Source organism: Girardinichthys multiradiatus, chromosome 23 (assembly GCF_021462225.1).
Source record: "Girardinichthys multiradiatus isolate DD_20200921_A chromosome 23, DD_fGirMul_XY1, whole genome shotgun sequence".
Taxonomy (NCBI): Eukaryota; Metazoa; Chordata; class Actinopteri; order Cyprinodontiformes; family Goodeidae; genus Girardinichthys; species Girardinichthys multiradiatus.
The window spans coordinates 41,727,596-41,742,969 of NC_061815.1; positions in this window are offsets into that span (position 1 = coordinate 41,727,596).

A 15,374-nucleotide genomic window follows, 5' to 3' on the forward strand; every position below is an offset into this window, starting at 1 on the left:
CCATTTCCCCTCTTCTTCTGCCCTGATAGAAAAGCAGTTGTGTGAAGTGCAATGTCAGGCCCTCCTGTCGCTCGTCGATCATGATTTTCCTAGTAGAGCTCTCAATAACTCAGCAGGCCCTCATGCACCATGAGAGTGCAATTAGGTCGACTGACAACTGCATTTTTCTCCTCAGGAATAAAGTGTTGCGTCCCGTTGGTATTAATCTCAGAGGAGGTTTTCACTGATGTAATGAAAGCATGGCTTCCTGCTGAACTTGGTGCTGTTGCATGCTTTCATGTAACAGAGACAGGAAGAGGATCAGAGGAGGTTGTGTTACCGTGTTCTTGTCAAAATGTGGGTTTCTGTTGGACCAATATGAGGGGAAGAACACCTGAAGCTCGAAGTTTGTAGGTAAGACGACACTTTATTGTTCATGGCTGGACATGGACAGGGTACCAGGCAAGCACACAAACACAAACAACACATAAGGAACCAGCGGAGAACAAAGGAAACAAACGGGCTTAAAAACAAAACTGGACAGCAGGGGGAACCAATGACACATGTGACCAGACAATCAGGGGAAAATACAGAACAGGTGTGATCTTGAGGTGCAGGGAGACAGAAAACAAAGAACTAGACCAGTTAATATAACAAAACACAAACTCAAGAACTCAAAACACAAGCAGGTATGACATCCCCTCCCTTAAAGGGTGGATCCCAGACGCCCACAAAATAAAATCAAAACAAACATCCGACCAGGGCGGGTGGAAGGGGCCTCGGCAGATCCAGAGTTCAGGCAGCTGGACCGGTGGCCGTCCTCGGCCGATCCGGCAATCAGCGGGCCGGCGACGTACGGGCAGGCGATCAGCAGGTGGAGAGGGTGCGTCCTCGCACCCCTCAGGGACAGGAACAGGAAGTGGAGACAGATCCTCCACGAACTCCTCCGGAGCGGGAACCAGGGATGGAGGCAGTTCGTCCTCGGAGCCCTCCAGGACAGGACCGGGAACAGGAGCAGGAAGTGGAGGCAGTCCATCCATGACCCCCTCATGGACAGGAACAGAGTGTGAGGGCGGCTCGGCTTGGGACCCCTCCGGAACAGAACTAGGAACAGGATCAGGGTGTGGAGGCGGTTCATTCATGAACTCCTCCGGAACTGGACCAGGAACAGGATTAGGAGTCGGAAGCAGCGGCGATGGTTGATCAGGAGCCCATGAGCCGGAAAACTGTGTCGAGCTTAGGTGAAGAGGCGGGTGGAGGAGGGAGCAGGAGATCTCCTCAGAGAAGCAGCAATTCAATCTAGGGCCCTTTGTCGCTTGGCTTCGATGATGTGGTGGATCCGAGGATCAGGGAAAAAATCCCTCCTCGCCTCGAGCCAGTCTTGGAGGCTGCCAGCTATTTCCAGCCTTCTCCATGGTGAGCTGGGAGAGGTCACCAGGTGAAAACATAATTTGGTCAGAACCTCACACCTCTTGAATTCCCTCACCATTCCTCCCGCTTAGTCCAGTTGGCTGGTTCCTTCTGTCAAAATGTGGGTTTCTGTTGGACCAATATGCGGGGAAGAACTCCTGAAGCTCGAAGTTTGCAGGTAAGATGACACTTTATTGCTCATGGCTGGACATGGACAGGGTACCAGGCGAGCACACAAACAACACAAGGAACCAGTGGGGAACAAAGGAAACAAACAGGCTTAAATACAAAACTGGACAGCAGGATGAACCAATGACACGTGACCAGACAATCAGGGGAAAACACAGAACAGGTGTGGGCTTGGGGTGCAGGGAGACAAAAAACAAAGGACTAGACCAGGTAAAATAACAAAACACAAACTCAAGAACTCAAAACACAAGCAGGTATGGCAGTTTTTTCTTTTTTATCAAAGAAAATGTCTCTAACCAGGCCAGTTGCACTTAACTGCTGGCTCAAACCAAACTAAAGGTCAAACAGTTCTTTTTATAAATGCTCAGGTCTTTTTATTTCATCAGAAGATGAAGTAAAAAGACATTCCAAGTGCCCTTCCAAAAGGCCAATACACTATATCTCAATTCCAAGCAAAATCAGTCATGTCTGCACCAACATTTTATTAGTTTTCTATTCCTCTGCTCCACATCTGGACATAACTTCGTAAAATTCAGCAGCCCAGTCTTTAAATGTCCCACTGAAAGAAAGATACATAAAAAAGATTGTCACCTTGATTTTGGCCTTGATGCAAGACAATAAACATGACTGCAATAAAAAAAAAAAAAAAAATCTGCTTGGAGAAACAGATTTTTGATGAGCAAACTTTATAGAAAGAAGCTGCATTGATCTGTAAATGCAGCTTCTATCTGTACAGTTTGTAGAGTATAATATGCACATCATCCTGTACATCTACTATGTACACATTCACACTAGTGAACAAAGTCCATCTTGCACTGTGTCAGCATGAAACAAAGTCTGCTTCATGTTTGCAGTGGAAACAAACTGTGATTGTTTTTTTTTCTGACATACAGCTGTGAACAAACTTATTGTCACACTGGTAAAGATGTACCCCCCACACACACACAAAATAAATTTTATTTTTTTATTGCAGCAGCATGAAACTTTCCTAAGTGGGGAAAATAATTCCACCATTATATTAAATAATTGTTTTTGACAAAATGTGTTTGATTCATTCCATAATTACTGGTAACCCTAGCAGTACCTTTAAAATAATTCTAATGGAAACATTTTTATTTATGTTTTTTATTTATACCTTTAAAGTGTCTAGAAACTTCTAACATGTAACCTAAGACTTATGGCTTCCCCTTGAGTATAAATGTCTATTTCTTTTAGCCTCTGGCCACCAGGCTGGATCAGGTTCCATCCTTATTTTGCCAGTGTCTGGAGGATGAAATTTAAATATCTCTAAATCTCACTACTTAAACACTGCAGAAGAATTCACATCTTGGGGTCACCAAGTCTTCATAATAACCTAATAACCACCATATGGTGATTGTTTGTGAGGAATGCCAGAAAGAAAAATGTTCACTCCTACTATCACAAACGTAAAAATTTGGAGAGTCCTCAACATTACTGGGAATTTAACTGGAAACACTGCAGTTGGGTGTAAGATGATGCATTAGTGCTTAGGCACCTCATGGCCAATGTTAAGTACAGTAGAGGATCTGTAATGTTGTGGGCCTGTTTCACGTTCAAATGCCCTTAGAACCGTGTTTGGTCCAATAATTACAAACATAATTCACCAGACACAAAATCAACGTTCATTCATGGTCATCTCATATTTTAGACATTAGGATTGCAAAACATTTATGGGGAAACGACTCTGAATGATCTGGAGCACAGGTGTCAAACTCCAGTGCTCGAGGGCTGTTGACCTGCAACTTTCAGGTGTGTCTCTCTCTGTCAACACACCTGAATCCTATAGTTAAATAATTAGCAGGACTCTTTAGAGCATGAGTGCATGAGAAGCTAATTCAGTCCTTTGATTCAGGTGTGTTGGACTTGGAACACATGGAAAAGTTGCAGGACACCAATCCTGTAGTTTGACAGCCTTGATCTAGAGAGATTGTGCAAAGAAGGATTTCTATCAGTATGTAATTAGTTTATTTTTAAACTTTTTACACATTTTTGAAAACAAGAGTGCAAAAAAATGTCTCAGTGCCAATATCAGAGTAGTGAATTTCCCTCTGAGGGTTATTTTGTTGTACTCTGCAAAACGTTTAAAATTTTAAACAAGAAAGTTTGTTGGAATCATATGAATGGATTTTTTATCTTAACTGATTAAAATTGGACTATACTGGAATGAGATGGTTTAAACTGGTCTGTTTACAGCTGAAATTGAATTGGATTTGCTTACACTTTCTATAAACTAATCTGAAAAAAAAAAAATTCTTACAATCTAGTGCTATATAAAAAAATACAACTCATGTGCATTAAGTTTGAAATTACAACAAATTGAACTGAGAGCTGCACTGTGTATTTGGTGTTTAGCACTGTTGCCTCACAGCAGGACATTAGTTCAAATATTTTCAGGTGGAGTCTGGATGTTCTCCCCGTGCATGTATGGATTTTATTCAGCAATTTAGCCTCCACATATATACCCAAAGTATGCACATTAGGGTAACTGGTTACTTGCATGCATGGACCGTCGTTTGTGTGGTGTGTCCCTGTGATGAACTGACAACTTGTTCTGCGTGAACCCAGTCCCATACCTACTGATTGCTGTAATTAGGTCCAGCTGTGGTTTGTGTGACTTTTACAGGAGGAAGTGACCATCTGAGTAAACTGTGTAATCTATTTAAAGTTCACATTAAATGTTTTCCTAAGTTTAAACTTTAAAACCTTAATCTATGCAACAAGTCACCAACAGCCAAAAATGAAGGCAAATCAAAACACATCTTTGAAGTTCCAGATGTTACACAAAATTAGACATCCTGTAACCTAGTCCTTAATTTTTATCCAAAAGCCCTTCAAAATGGGGCTTTCCCAAATCTTAAAGCAAGCACTGCAAAACATTGTTAATTTTTTGTAAGTGTTGCACAATGTCCTGTAAAGACAGGGTTTAGTGATCCTTTTTGAAGTAAGACTCAAGCTCACTAAGGAGAACAAAGAGATCAAGATTTTATATAATCTGATCACAATTTTTATTTTTACCACCATGAAGATGTCCATGAAAAGCCTTCTGATTGCAACACTGACATCATATTTATTTGTAAGTTATTTCTGCTATGTGCTCTACATCTTTTTACCACATTGTTTTTCCGAACGTTTCCTTTTTGCTACACTACAGGTCCTTCTCAAAATATTAGCATATTGTGATAAAGTTAATTATTTTCCATAATGTCATGATGAAAATTTAACATTCATATATTTTAGATTCATTGCACACTAACAGAAATATTTCAGGTCTTTTATTGTCTTAATACGGATGATTGTGACATACAGCTCATGAAAACCCAAAATTCCTATCTCACAAAATTAGCATATTTCTTCCGACCAATAAAATAAAAGTGTTTTTAATACAAAACACCTCAACCTTCAAATAATCATGTACAGTTATGTACTCAATACTTGGTCGGGAATCCTTTTGCAGAAATGTCTGCTTCAATGCGGCGTGGCATGGAGGCAATCAGCCTGTGGCACTGCTGAGGTCTTATGGAGGCCCAGGATGCTTCGATAGCGGCCTTTAGCTCATCCAGAGTGTTGGGTCTTGAGTCTCTCAACGTTCTCTTCACAATATCACACAGATTCTCTATGGGGTTCAGGTCAGGAGAGTTGGCAGGCCAATTGAGCACAGTGATACCATGGTCAGTAAACCATTTACCAGTGGTTTTGGCACTGTGAGCAGGTGCCAGGTCGTGCTGAAAAATGAAATCTTCATCTCCATAATGCTTTTCAGCAGATGGAAGCATGAAGTGCTCCAAAATCTCCTGATAGCTAGCTGCATTGACCCTGCCCTTGATAAAACACAGTGGACCAACACCAGCAGCTGACACGGCACCCCAGACCATCACTGACTGTGGGTACTTGACACTGGACTTCTGGCATTTTGGCATTTCCTTCTCCCCAGTCTTCCTCCAGACTCTGGCACCTTGATTTCCGAATGACATGCAGAATTTGCTTTCATCCGACAAAAGTACTTTGGACCACTGAGCAACAGTCCAGTGCTGCTTCTCTGTAGCCCAGGTCAGGTGCTTCTGCCGCTGTTTCTGGTTCAAAAGTGGCTTGACCTGGGGAATGCGGCACCTGTAGCCCATTTCCTACACACGCCTGTGCACGGTGGCTCTGGATGTTTCTACTCCAGACTCAGTCCACTGCTTCCGCAGGTCCCCCAAGGTCTGGAATTGGCCCTTCTCCACAATCTTCCTCAGGGTCCGGTCACCTCTTCTCGTTGTGCAGCGTTTTCTGCCACACTTTTTGCTTCCCACAGACTTCCCACTGAGGTGCCTTGATACAGCACTCTGGGAACAGACTATTCGTTCAGAAATTTCTTTCTGTGTCTTACCCTCTTGCTTGAGGGTGTCAATAGTGGCCTTCTGGACAGCAGTCAGGTCGGCAGTCTTACCCATGATTGGGGTTTTGAGTGATGAACCAGGCTGGGAGTTTTAAAGGCCTCAGGAATCTTTTGCAGGTGTTTAGAGTTAACTCGTTGATTCAGATAATTAGGTTCATAGCTCGTTTAGAGACCCTTTTAATGATATGCTAATTTTGTGAGATAGGAATTTTGGGTTTTCATGAGCTGTATGCCAAAATCATCCGTATTAAGACAATAAAAGACCTGAAATATTTCAGTTAGTGTGCAATGAATCTAAAATATATGAATGTTAAATTTTCATCATGACATTATGGAAAATAATGAACTTTATCACAATATGCTAATATTTTGAGAAAGACCTGTATTTATCATTTTACAAGAAGAAAACCTATCAAACAAGAGCATGCTTTTTATGCATTTGGTTGTCTTTGGTTCTGCAGAATGTATTAAGTTACTCAAGTCAATACTGTACTTCACAAATCAAGTACTTGAAATTTGAAGTTTTTGTGTCGATTATGTGTTTTTGTTGCACACTTATCTGCATTGGCCCACACCGTTCTGCCATCCTTAGAGCCTGCTATTGTTTCTATTCTCCAGTGGGCGTATTGTGTTTAAAGCCAGCCTGGTGGCTGTAGCTGGTGTCATTGTTGCATCTGAAATAGCTCATTTTCAGAATCAGCTAAATGAGCTCAAAGACAGATAAGACATTCCAGGCTCATGGTTGCCTTTCGTTTTAGAAATTATACATTTATATTTTTCAAAGCTATGTGTTTAGTCATATATAAAATCCACACAGAGCATGCAGGTTGCAGTATTTGAGTGAAACGCCATGAAAACCAATATAACCAAGTCACAATTATTCAACCCCTAAATAATAGTGTTGTTTTTAAAGTTATCTGATGATTCTTATGACATAAACAGTTCTGACCTTTGGGAGCTCTGTTTTTTATTTAATTCTGGTATTTATATAAACACCACCCATGAACCATGTATTCAAGGTGAGTTGCAATTACAAGAAAGAAAAGGAGCATCGACAAAAGCTGGAGGATATACAAAAAATTGACATTCTAAGAGGAAGCGTTGGAAGCATTTTACAGACGTTAAAAACGTGTGGGACAACTGCAGAACTACCTAGTTTTGGAAGAAAGCCCAAAATGTCATCAAAGGCCCTTAGCAGCTTAGACAAAACCCTATGGGACAGCAAGACACTGCCATAATGGCGTGATTAATTTCTGGTACAAGTGCTTTAGTGAAATCTGTAAGAGGTGCACTAAATAAACATGACATTGTGGTAAGACACACTCCCCTGTTGACCACATGGAACATAAAAACATTAGCTAAAATATGCTAGGGTGAATTTGGATAAGACTAAAGTTTTGGGAGACAGTTCTATAGACTGATCAAAACAAACTGGACCTGTTTAGACAAATGGACTAGCAGTATATCTGGCATGCTTATGACCAGAAGAATACTATTTCATTTAAACATGAACATTAGGGGGCGCAACACGTGGCGTAGCGGTAAAACGTGCAACCCATATAAAGAGGCCTCAATCCTCGACACAGCCGTCCTAGGTTCGAGTTACTACCCCGGAGACTTCTGCTGCATATTTTCCTCTTCTCTCCACCCCACGTCCAGTCTACCTACTTTCGTAAAATAACACAAATAAACACCACTAGTGATGCAAAAAAGAAAACATTAGTTTTCCAAAGTTAGTCCAACTTCTGTTTTCACATTTGTGTCAAGAAATGTTTTTTTGTTTTTTCTGTAGTGTTTCTTTTTGTCATTTATTGTCATTTTATTTCCACATCACTATAGTGTCCTTTGAGGTAAGGGGTTTCTATATTGCAATAGCAATTGTAATTGTGGCTTGAAAGATATTTTTTATCTTGATTGTTCAGTTGAAGGCAAATTTCTATCATTCCTCTGATTTGATTGTGAGACAATCACAAAGTGGGAGCGATATCCGGATGAGTGAATCTAGATGTTCAACCAGCTGACAGCTACAGGGGCACTGAGCCTACTGCAAAAAATGGTTGAGAATAGCCAAATTAAACAATCCATCACTATGACCCAATCAAGAATATTGTTAAATATGGTCTCTTGTATAGGTTGGAAGAAATTTGCATCCTAAACTGATTGCAAGTGGCAGCCATGTCACAGCCTAAGGTTAAGGGTGGGTAAAGGAAAAAGAAGGTGGGAATTGGTATGATTAGATGAGGACATTTACAATGTGACAGTGTCGAGTGAATATCAAGAGGGGAGCAGATTCACCTTGTTGATGACCCAGTTCGTTTAAGATAGGATTAAAGAAACAACATTTGTGTTACTCTTGTTTGAGGAAATTGATGAAATAGAGCCCTCCTTCAGATGTATGAGATCAAACAGCCCTTGGGAGTAGTGCTGTCTTGTGTATTTATGTCCAAGAACCAGGAGGAGTTGCCTGGCAAATCAGTTTAACTTCTTGGTCAGCAGTAAACTCTGTCCAGCCATCTGCAAAAATGACTGGTGTAACCATACACACAGCATATTTTAGACGAATGATGAGACTGAAATATTTCAAGAGATTTTTTGGGAGAAGCATAAAGTTCTCCTAAACATCTTTGTAGACAGCTGCACTAAGTTAATTAAACACTGTGGACCAACACCAGTAAATGACCTGGCTCCCAAAATCATCACTGTGGAGTCATCACTCTAATTCTCGAGCAACTTGGATTCTGTGCCACTCCATCTTTCCTCCAGAGTCAATGACCTTTATATTCAAAAGGGAAAATTTACCTTAATCCAAAAGCAGGACTTTGGACCTCTGAGCAACAGTTCAGTCCATTTTCTCCTTGGTAAGATGCATATGATGTTAACATGAGGAATGCAACAGTTATAGTCCAGATTATTTGTGTGGTGGCTCTTGAGTGTCCGACAACAATCCAAAGCAGTTGTGGGTATTTTTATGTGACAATAAGGTAAAAAAAACCTTTTGTTTTTTAGAATGACTAAATAGGGCATTAACAGCTTCTCTGTAGCTGTAGTTAAACATGCTAAGCTACTATCAAGGGAATTGATGAATGGCAAAGGCACAAAATTCATGCTTTAAAACATGACTTACATAGATGTGTTCAGTAAGTCAAGAACAGATCACAGATGAATGTTTAATGGTTTGATAATTTTGTTTATAAATTATAACTTGAATATTTTGCTAAAATGATTAGCAGTTCACACAGAAGTCATGTCTTCTCACTGTGCCGGTTCTTTTTCTGATAACTAGCACTCTTCCCATGACACTGAGTGCTTCATTGTTTCCTTCTACAGTAGCTGGTGATTATCTGCTCTGATATGAAAAAGTCTCTTTCAGGCTTTCAGTAACAGATAAATGTTGCCAAGGCGATGCTTTTAGGATGACACCGGAACCATTGATTTGTGCTGCAAGCTTGCTGCTGACCATTGTTACTATCCTTCACAAACCAAACAGTCAATCTGATAAACAACAGTCTCTAAAGAGTTAATAGCATGAGCCTTTGGTGTCCAGCTAATTTCTGTTGCTGCCTTCTCAGTCCTAAAAGTCAGTATTGAGAGGACTATTACAGCTGTTGGATATGAAATAAAAAACTAAGCGTAGAGCCTTTAGTCATACATCTAGTATCTATTTTCCTTTAGGCTCAGCTTTATAGGTGGCATAAATATCATGTACCTCCGGACTGAATGGTTGGCAAAGTTTAAACTTCTTTTTATTTATTTATTGTATTTTCAATATTTTGCTCAGTATTGCTAAAGTTCAAAATATGGATGAACAATGTTGACAGGAACATGGCTAATGTTTTAGATGTGGCTCAAAGTTTTGAAGCAGCAGAGAAATTAATCTTTCAGAGCTGAAGGTGAAAAGGTGCTTTGCACTCTGTGAGAGACTGAGGGCAAACAGTTAATCAATTCAGGAATTAAGATTTTGAATATTTCCAAGGTCTATGATTCATAAAATCATAAAAGATTCAGATAATTTCCTGGGAAACATGACTGAAATCTAACAGTGGAAGATCCTTTGCACTACATTAAAAACAGACATGATACAGTATTCATGAAACCTTCAAACAACCAGAGTAAGTGGGCTCAGCTTATCACTGCAGCAGCTAAACTCTAACATAAAAAAGGTTTATTACATGCAACCATGATTTTCCCCCACTGTCTTTGCTTGACTTCAACTAATTTAGGATGGGTTCAGTGAACGTGTACCTGTCATGATTTGGGGTTGTTTGGTTTTTGTTTTGGGTTTTTTCTTTATATCTTTTTCACAGTTGAAGTTTTGAATCGTTCTTCTGTTTGTTTTCCTGGTCATGCTTTAGTTTTTGTATTCATGTTTTGTTAAGTTGTTTTCTTGGATTGGGCTTCTGGTTATGCTTTGATTTCATGGTTTTCTAGTATGATTTCTATTAGTTTGTATTCTAGAATTCCTGTTTTTGCCGCAGCCATGTTTTGTTCTGTCTGTCAATTAGGTTTATTTGGTTCACCTGCTCAAAGTTAATCTGTCTCCTTGCTCCACCTGGTTTTCACTCCATATATACACACCTGCTCAGTTAGTCATCGCGGAAACATTTCTCATATCATGTTTTGTTTTTTGATCATGCCATGCCTGTCTCATCTGCCCGTTTGTTGTTTTGTTCCTGCCTCCTGCTGTGAGTGAGTTTTTGTTATTAAACCTTTTCACTTACCATCACGCTGCCTGCTCGTCTGCATTCTGGGGTCTTATATCTCGCAAGCCGTAACAGTACCGATTAGAATTAAAATTTAAGCAGACAATTTAAAGGCAGGCAGCTATAATGGCATAAGGAGTATGTGGCATGTGCAACTTGCACATCTAAGGAACTTAACCAGAAATAGGCTTTTGGAGAATTTGTTTTTCCTGCCTTGTTTTTGTGTGCAACTTGTCATTAGCTCTGTTAGTTTACGTTCTTTCAGCAATTTCTACATGTTAAACTGGAACTGGGTTGCTCAGTGACAGAGATATCTCAGGTTGGCTCTGACGTGTATTAATGTGACAGCTACAGTTTCCTTGTCAATAAATGAAACTATAATGATTATAAACATGCGTTTAACAACCTATATGATGTAATAACTCTAAACAAGATGCAGATTGTTTACCCATTATATACATGTGTAACTGAGCTGTTGGGTATTCCAATTGCTACTAATATTCACAGATTTTCCATAAATGTCCAATTTATGTTTAAAGCAGCCAAGGGTAGACTCAGCTCTTTTAAGTCTGAGGCCATGGTGTAAAACCAGAAAAGGAGAAAATTCTCCCTCCAGGTCTACCATCAGCGGGGGTGATTAAGTACCTTGGTGTCTTCTTCTGGGTTTGATGGCAGGATACAGTGGAATTTGGTAAAATATAAGACTCTTGTTGAGAGTGGGTTGAAAGGTAGCTAATTTTGGGGATCCCAAGACATTCAGAGGCAAAATGCAAAATATAGTCTGTCCAGTGAGTTATGTAGTGTCCTCGGAGTACAATGTACCCAGAAAACCCCTAAAGCATGGATCTCAAACTCCATACCTCTAATGTTGGTCCCCTGCAGCTTTTCAATGTCTCTCTGGTCCAACACACATTAAATCATATCACTGAATTACCTCCTCAGCATGCAGTCAAGTTCTACAGAGTCCTGCTAATTGCCTTGTAAACTGATACAGGTGTGTTTAGGATCTCAAATACAAATGCTTGGTACTGGGGGAAGAATTCACTTTTTTATCTACTTTCACTACTGTAAGTTCTTTTAGTAAAACATAGACATGTGTGGTATCCACAGAAGCGTTAGAATCTTGGCTAAAAGTTGATTTCAACTATTTATTTGAAAACCAAACACAGTAAAACTACCAGCAGTTAAATCAGAAAGTAAACAAACTCCACAAAATTGCATCACTACAAAACTTAGTCTCAGCTGTTCACCACAAGGCTTCTACACACACAACCAGCATGTCTGCTGAAAGCAGAGATATCACATAAGGGTCTCATCACTAAGGGTCTAAACATTTCCAAGGTGTCTGTAACTGATGTTGCTCTTTCTGACCACTTTTCTATTATTTTTGAAAGCATCATCTGCAATGACTCAGTTTGCCAAAGAGACATGATAAGAAAACGCATCTTGAAGGACGGTGCTGCTGAAACCTTTAACCAGATTTACTCTTCTACCTCCACTTTGCCCTGTAACACTGTAGATGTGTTGGCAGAAAACTTTCATTCTAAAATCTCGGATATCATTGATTCAATTGCTCCAATTAAAGTGAAAGTCGTTTCTGGGAAGAAAATGTCTCCATGGAGAAATGCTCCACCAGTCAGAAGTGAAAAACAGGAGTGTCGAAAAGCTGAACGCAGGCGGCGAAAGACTGGACTCCAGGTTCACTATATTATCTATAAAGAGAGACTATACAGATATAACCTACAACTGAAAAATGCAAGGGAATCTTTCTTTTCTGAGATCATCAGCAAAAACATAAACAATGCTCGTGCATTATTTGCCATGGTCGACAGGTTAACAAACCCTCCTTTAACTGTAGCATCTGAACTCCACTCTACCAGGGCCTGCAATGAATTTGCCAACTTCTTTACTGAAAAATCCCAAAAGATCAGACGGGCAGTCAGCACATCCACATCAACTCCAGTACCAATGTTGTCTCCAACTAGAACTGATTTTGACAAAATTTCCCAATTTCACCAAATAAACTACAAAATCTCAGAAGAAATCGTACAGCAACTAAGCTCTTCTTCCTGCTGTCTTCATCTTTTACCCACAGCTTTCCTTAAGAAAGCTTTGCCTGTAATAACATTTGATTTTACACAAATATTAAACACGTTCCTTTTGTCAAGTGTTTTCCCCCTCTATTAAAAAAGAGCAACTTGGACAAGCTGCTACTACAGAACTACAGGCCTATATCAAACATCCTCTTCATCAGTAAGATTATTAAAAAAGCTGTGTTTCAGCAGTTAAACAACTTCCTAACGATGACCAACTGCTTTGATGTCTTCCAGTCAGGCTTCCTGCTCACCACAGTACAGAGACTGCTCTTGTCAAGGTGTTCAATGACATCTGTATAAATGCAGACTATGGAAGAACCACAGTGCTGGTATTATTGGACCTTAGTGCAGCATTCGACAATGTTGATAACTCCATTTTATTAGAGTGCCTGGAAAACTGGGTCGGCCTTTCTGGTACAGCACTCAATTGGTTCAAATCCTACTTGAAGGACAGGGACTTTTTTGTGTCAGTAGGTAACTTTACATCAGAGACCACAAAAATCACATGTGGCGTTCCCCAAGGATCGATCTTAGGGCCCCTCCTATTCAATATCTACATGCTCCCCCTAACTCGGAGTTTAATAAACATCAACGTAAGTTATCATAACTATGCAGATGACGCACAGCTATACGTTACGAAGTCACTAGGTGACTATGAACCCATTCAAGCGCTGGGTAAATGCTTAGAAGAAATCAATGCTTGGATGTTGACATTGATGTTGACATTGAGATTTTATTCTTTTAAGAATTTGAACCTACAACCAGCCACACAAATATTGGTATGTCAGCCAGCATCTTCCAGGATGGGTTAAATAGTCTGATTAATAATATACAATTACAATCTGGTATTAAAAGATCTAAAAAAAAAAAAAACATTTGAACAGTAAATTAGGAAAAGGATACATTTTGTAGAAAAAGAGACCAATTATTTTAAATAAACATAAATCATTATGTTATGATGAGGGATTACTGCAAAGTCAATGCAAGTGACTGTCCTGTTGCTACATGCTCATCTAGTATGAATGAATGTTGCAAGTCACTGACTCGATGCAGTCTGCTGGGTTTCCTTAGATAGAAAAACTTTTAACAAATTTGAATAATAAACTGAGTCCGAATGCATTGTTTGATAGTTAGGATTAATTGGGATGTATTTACCCGACTTGAAATCTGTATAATTCAATTGAATTGACTTTGTAAAGTCCCTTGAGACGACATGCTGTGAATTGGAGGTATATAAATAAAAATGAATTGAATTAAATCATTTTATTTTCCCCCAACCTCATTTGGGATTGAAATTCTCTACCAGATTTGAATCTTTAATTGCTTATTTTTGACCTTATTCCCATTTATTTACAGTGCAAGATGCTTGAAAACAGCTGGAACAAAGTGTCCTTGTTGATTGTAAAAGTGATTATTTGAACCCCTTTATATTAACTCTGAGGGTTGGGGTCATAGTAGTCATAGTAGACTAGCGTTACTAATCAAGAAATTGTATCCATATTCAACAGCTTATTCTCTCTCTTGCACTGGGTGTGCATAATTGTGCACTTTGGTGTGTGCATGTTGGTGTGTGCCTTGGTGCCAGTATCACTCAGCCTTGAGATGCCTTCAGTGCCTGCATGCATTAGAATCAGGGTCACTTTCTAGCAGACAATTCAGACAAAATGGTCCTTAGGAGAAGAGGTCTGTGTGTGTCTCAGTGGGTTTTGTGTGCTGTATTGGAGAGCAGTACAATGATATCATATAAGACTTAATTAGAATATCAAAATAAATTGAGGATATCACAATAAACAAGATATAAAGTAATAATCGAGAAACATAAGACCTCAATGTAGGACCACGTTGAGGGGACGTCTTGTAGCTTCTTTCAGCTAGACCCGGCCAAGCCCCAGGAGCCAAGGTTTGATCACCAGGCAGGCAAACACCTCTATCTGGCAAGATCTTAACCCTCTAAGAACAGCTGAGTAGGGTCAAATTTGGTTGTCCAGTCTACAGATGTTTTGTGCATCTTGAGAAGACTAATGACCATATTTTAGTGAGGCATTTTGTGGGGGTGCTGGGGACTACAAAGGCATCAAAAGCTGCAGCCACCTTCTTAGCATAGTTAGGCTTGTTTTCAGTGCAGGTTTGACTCGGCTGGGCTGCCCTGTGCTTCTGATCCTGTTTTCGTTGTTTATGGACAGGATTTCAAGGCGTAGTTGTGGAGAGGAAGGTGTATGATTTGGGAATCCTAGGGTCTCATCTTCACCTTTTGCAGATAATGGGATTTTTGTTCACATCTTTTTATATATATATACAGTACAGACCAAATGTTTGGACACACCTTCTCATTCAAAGAGTTTCAGAATTCAGGTCCGGTGACTGTGGAGGCCAGGTCATCTGGGGCAGCACCCCATCACTCTCCTTCTTGGTCAAATAGCCCTTACACAGCCTGGAGGTGTGTTTGGGGTCATTGTCCTGTTGAAAAATAAATGATGGTCCAACTAAACGCAAACCAGATGGAATAGCAAGCCGCTGCAAGATGCTGTGGTAGCCATGCTGGTTCAGTATGCCTTCAATTTTGAATAAATCCCCAACAGTGTCACCAGCAAAGCAACCCCACAC